Source organism: Branchiostoma floridae, chromosome 6 (genome assembly GCF_000003815.2).
Source record: "Branchiostoma floridae strain S238N-H82 chromosome 6, Bfl_VNyyK, whole genome shotgun sequence".
NCBI lineage: Eukaryota > Metazoa > Chordata > Leptocardii > Amphioxiformes > Branchiostomatidae > Branchiostoma > Branchiostoma floridae.
This window is the reverse complement of record NC_049984.1, coordinates 12,090,716-12,096,715: the sequence shown is the minus strand read 5'-3', so window position 1 is coordinate 12,096,715 and position 6,000 is coordinate 12,090,716. Positions and strand designations below refer to the sequence as shown.

At 41.9% G+C, this 6,000-nt stretch overlaps 1 protein-coding gene across 2 annotated transcripts in view; it reads left to right on the top strand.

The window, feature by feature from the left end:
• Nucleotides 1-3,788: 3,788 nt before the first annotated feature.
• LOC118418364 (large neutral amino acids transporter small subunit 1-like) overlaps nt 3,789-6,000 on the top strand; it is a 15,836-nt gene continuing 13,624 nt past the window's right edge. For both annotated transcript variants that reach the window (XM_035824240.1, XM_035824239.1), the window contains exon 1: nt 3,789-3,930. The gene's annotated coding sequence lies outside the window, so the exon portion shown is untranslated. The remainder of the gene's footprint in view (nt 3,931-6,000) is intronic.

Here is a 6,000-nt window from a genome sequence, read left to right as displayed (position 1 = left end):
GCAGTGTTTCCAGGTGTTGAAATGTTTTTCATAGGCTCAGACTCAGACGTTATTCTAGACATACCGCGCCTAGAGATACACAGGTCAGCGTTAGGATAACTCTTTTAAAGACCGCGTTTTTCTGTTGAATATACAACTTGTTTAATCTTTAATTTCTAAACCGCACAGTTTAAGCGAATGGGGAGACCGTAGAAAGCAACCGCATTTCCACCACCCCCCTTCCCGTGTAGCTTCTATTAAGATTAAAAAGAAATATATGACATGTTGCGTATTTCTGGATACCAGACCCCAGCCCGATCTCAAAAATATCTATCCTGTATTTTTGAGATCGGGCTGGGGTCTGGTATCCAGGCTAGTATTTCTGTTGAACATACGGCATGTTTAATCTTTCTGTCCTCGCAACCAGGGCGAGACCTCCCCCGTTTAGCTTATATGTTCACAAAAACCTATCTGAAATGTTGCGTATTTCTGTTGAACATAACGGCATGTCTAATCTGTCTGTCCGAGCAGTTTAAGCAAACAGGGCGGATTACTATTCCCCTGGTGGCCAGACAGAACTGTGTGCTCTTTTTAACTCGTATAAGAGGTGTATACATCTGTAAAGAAGGAAAATACGTCAACGTTAAACATAATTTAAGCTTACATTAATACCGTTTTTAGAGTCACTGTGGCAGACGGTTGTGTTGGTGTTGGTTCTTTATGTTTACAGTTAACATAACAAGTTTACTCGGGTAGCCTTGTACATATTATCTCCGTGGCCTTTAACAGCTATCAAAATCACTCTGGTGCCTGAGGCTACTTTCCACTGAACGGCGGTCGCTAAGCGACCATACAGCGACCAAAATTGAATTAACAACATTACTCAAAAGACAAAGAAACGCACAAATATACGTTCTTTAACTTAAAACTTGAGCGAGCTGTCAAATCTTTGGTCGCTCAGCGTGGTCACCGCCTTTGGTGGAAGAATTAGAGGGGTGGGGGCGGTGGGGATGGGACTGTTAGCGAGTACTCCAACCTCTACCAATTCAGTTTGTTATCTATGGAGTTCGGTTCCTAAGCAGTAATGACTAATGTACTCTCCAAGTAGAAAATCATCTCCGGCTGATTTTTTGACGTGTTTGAAGGTGTTTTCTATTTTGTGCCGTTTACTTTTTAATACGTCTTCCTTCCTGTTTTTATAAAGAAAACGACACAAAATAAAAAGCCCGATAAAAACGTCTTACACACGTCAAAAACAACCGAAGCTGAACCTCTGCTTGGAGAATATTTCTAACGCACGTTTCTGGGAGACAAGGCACTATGTTTAGGCATGGATATGAACTTGTGACCATTGGTATGTATATAAGCTGTGAATGTATGATTTATGAAGAAATTTGTGGACTGTCGTCTGAAACGCCGCAGGGGGTACCAGCTGTCCTACGAGTGATGGATGTCGTCCATGGGTCGTCTAGGGAGGACAAAAAGTTGTCTGTCTACATGTACAGACATTCTAAACGAGAATTACTATTACTAAATGATCTATCAATCATACCATCACCGTTCAACGTGTGGTGATCTAGCGTTATAATCTAGTATGGCAAAACGAGTGCCACTGATTCATACTTTAAGAATTATATGGAACTGAAGACCGTATTGTCTGCATACAGAACTATGCCGAGAATGTGCACGGTCGCTATGGTGAGAAATGACGTAGCCTGCATTCCCCGGCCATACATGATTAAATGTGATGCGGGCGTTATATAAGTTGCTCATTGTGTCAATTATTGCTTTCGCCAGAAGGTGAAGCTTTGGTTGCGTTCGTGTGCATGTATCCTCCCACGCGCCCGCGTGGTGTGTGTGTTTCTGTGTGTGTTTCTCTGTCTGTCTCTCTCTCTCTTACACCCTCTTTCTCAGGCTCTCTCTCTCTCTCTCTCCCTCTCTCTCTCTCTCTCTCTCTCTCTCTCTCTCTCTGTGTTTGTGTTTGTGTGGCAGAGAAAGAGAGAAAGAGGAAACGAGAATACCTGGATGGATTGTCTTCATATTTGATATGTGTGAGACCTAGAACTGATTACATTTTGATTATGGGCTCCAATGGTTTTACATAATCCAGTTATACTGTTACTTTAGGGCATTCCAGAAAGGGGATATATCTTGATTAAGATATTTAATAGCAACAGTCTTTTCCTCCGGGAAAAACCAGGATGCAAATATCGTTCACAACCTACAAGGCCTGAACCACCAGGATGATGCAAGATCACTGATGCAAGATTGAAGTGATGCAAGTGGTCGATAAAGGTCTCAATTTAGAAAAGTTTAATCATCTACTATTAACGTCACAATAAAAAGGTGTCGTGTGGGATTCTGAAGAAACCCGACAGCTGGGAACACACCGGCAAGTGGAAAACAAACACCGTTTCTGACATCACTAGCGCGGAAGTTAGTTTGTATATAAATTACAAATGACGTTTGATGCGTTACGTCAGGGCGTTGGTTGCGACCTTCGCATGTAAATGCTGTGGCCGTTTTTAGAACACGTTATCATAGTGGAGTGAAGGGTTGTAACAACAGTGGCATTTCAGATAATAGATATTGGTTTGACGCGTGGCAGCGGTTTAATGTCTTCCGCTATTACATACCACGAAGTACCAGGGTTCAGGTTACTACTATTAACGGACATATTGTACATAAGTGCTGTATACAATGGCATCAAACCGGATGTGCGTAAAAACAGCCTCTCTCGTAATTTCCACTTAAGTAGTTTGTGCTTTACTTGAATGACATTCAAAAAGTAAATACACGGAGTAAACAATCTGTATCACACAAAATGTGCGCTGCGCACGATATTCAGCAAGGCTTGAAACATAGCTAGCGAATTCTTATTTATATTGGGGGGGGGGTGTATTTCTTTATCAATTTGTGAGACCTGATTTCTTTCTTCCACAAAAATTTTCATTTGATGCATGGTGACAGACCGATGTCCGTTGTTGGCTTTCAACATCTTCGGTCACTGACCCTGTGAAACAGAGCATCCTGCAGAATGTCCATTCTATTTTAGATATTTTTGTTCATTTACAATATTCATCATCTCTTCAGCCATCTGTATCTCCCTAGGCGACTCTTGTCTCTTTGGGGGTGGACCAGGAAAGGATCGCAGGGGCCTAGCCTGGATACCAGACTGTTTCCAGGGCGTGCAGACCAACTCCCCGGCTTGAGGGCCATCATACAACAGGCCCTCCTGATTTTAGACCAAGGAGGTATATATAACCTCCTTGGTTAGACCCTGCACGATATTGAGATGGGCCTGGGGGTCTGGCATCCAGGCTATTAAAAGACCCCCTTAATTTTAAAGGGGTTTATACCGGATGACAAAGAAAATTATTTTTCTTTGTCAGTTTGTGACGATAATTTTTCTTTCTAATGTGTAAGCCTGCGTATGTTCTTAGTTTTTCTTTATGCACTCTTGAAATGTCTGAAAAATAGCACACCACACCTGGTACATCACTACATCTGCTTGAACTTGGACATTATGGAGACTATAAGTATAACGTGCTTCAAGATGATGCAACACAACTCCTGTATTGGATGATGCTCAGACACCCAAATACGCCGGTTACATTTCTGCGGGCGATTTTCATTTTATTGGTTACAATTTAAGTATTAAATAGATATAGTGTAACAAAATTTCGATACAATATAATTTTAATATCATCTTGTGAGGAAAGTAAACACATTCAAGCATACTGTTAAAACACGAGAACAAGTATATCATGACAGAAAACTTCACACATAAAAGAAACCACCCCCATATTTTTAAAGTGTAGTAGTCTGATGACCTCTCGCATGCAAACTCATCCCAGCGTGAAGCGGCACCTCAGCGCGCGAGAAGCCGACACTAGAGACGATGGTCCAGCTCGGATAGCACACTCCACACTCCTACTACAGCCACTAACGGTAAGAATCACACCTCATATACGTCTATTCTAGGGATATTTTTATAGTTTGAACCTACAAACCGTTATGTGAGGCCCCGGTGAACCGGCGTGGCACACAGTTTGTTTGAGCTAGCTTGACCAAGCGGGGCCGGCCACATGCCTTGTTTGGTTTTCAGCGAGGCCGTGGTACTTGTTATCGGTCATCAGTTTGGGGGGTGTTTGGCTTGGCTCGGCCATATGGAAATCAGCCACAAAATCATTCCAGCTGAAACGGAGTAGGATTTCAAGCTATTTGCATATCCTGGATACAAATGTATGCTCTACGTGGAAGTTTTGTAGCCACACACATCTGTAAGGGCTACACCATATGCTTGAGGCATCGCACGCCTTTGCGTAAGCCAAAAATGGCTGGCACTGGCACTCTGAAAAGAACGACGTCGTCCCCAGTGCAGAGGGTAAACAAAACAATGGCGGGAATCCCTGCTGGGCACTGGTGCAAATTAATAGACTATTGTGTGACCCGCATATAACCCCGGTGTGGTGTACACATATACAAGCGTACAGGCGTAGAACACAAAATATCTGAAAACAGGAGAGATGTTTAAGGGTTAGCTTTGATACAATGTACTGAGCATCGAAGGGATGAAATAGCAGTGATTTCATCGTAAAAGTTTACCATTATAAGTCTTATAATAATTCAGGAATGCTAAAGATTCCATCGACTGTACTCTCATCCATGCACCTCCGGATCCTGTGTTGTGTTAGTAGTCCTGTTTGCCCTGAGCTTTCGCCAAAGCCTTTGCCAGTAGCGCGTGTGTTTCTGTTCGTTCCACTTCAACACAAACCGGTTGGATCCAGATTTCCTCGTGCTGTTCTACGCACGTTTCAGGGCAGGGTTTCAGGGTGGGTTATTATTGGCCGCGCGGGAACTAGATACTCTGTACGCGCCAATTTTGTATGTACGGCTGTAGAAGACCAATTTGCCCCCGAGTAATAGAGTCACACCAGAGCATTTGAGGCGTTACTATTTGGCGACATGAAGCCAAAACAATTTGAACACTGTGAACTCATATTGTGTTGTTGTTATGAACATAACCTAATCTAGGAATTCACCAAATGATATGTACCCCCATTAATAGAAAGGTGAAATATTGATGGGTGATTTCAATGCATGAATCATTTACATTTTACCTCCAATAGCTGTGCTATATGTATATTTTTTCGTCCCAGCCGGTAATGCGATAAATAATCATGAAGAACATTTCGTGGAATTTCCCTAGAGACAGACTTAGTTATAGTAACTCGTTACATCTATGGATATAACGTTAATGTACAAAGATTTAGGAGATTAACTCAGCTTCCAGCGGTCTCTACCATGGAGTTTGTCTCACTCATAAGTTGGAAGGATTAGCTAGCATTGACGGATGCGAAGATAAGTCGATATCGCTATTAATTTCTAATTTGGAAGCCCGTGTTGTTTTCGTTGTTGACTAAATGACTCATTTTAAGCTTACGAAAATATATTTTCATGTCATGAGTTTTAGGACAGAATTTTTACCTGTTCCAACAGTAAACGTCCGTCCGGGAACGGAGGTTCGGGTCCTAGAGACAGCCCCGTGCTTTTGACTTGTTATAATTTTTCATGTGAATATGTATGGGTATGTGTATCACTGTATGGTCATTCATTTAGCGCCCGATGGTAAAAAGTCATTTCATGGTGTATTCAGTAGACTGGATGAACGAATTTGGGATAGATAAAGGGAAAGGAAATATGAGTAAATTAGCAAACAGTAAACCCGGCAGGAGGGAAAGAAGGATATATAATGTTATCTCCAAGCAGATCGCCCCACGATCTTTCATTTCTACTTGGAAACATAGCATTAATGCACGTGCGCATGAAATGTTCCTTTTGAATAGAAATATTATTACGCACTTGAAGTATACGCACACAATTTTCTAAGGCCCGTAACAAAGTTTTAGACATTCATGAAAATATTCATCATTAGGCAAATGTGTGTGTTGAGCGTAATGCCATTTTGATAAGCTGACCGTAATGTCCATCGAATGTGTACGTGTATCCTGCGTAGTA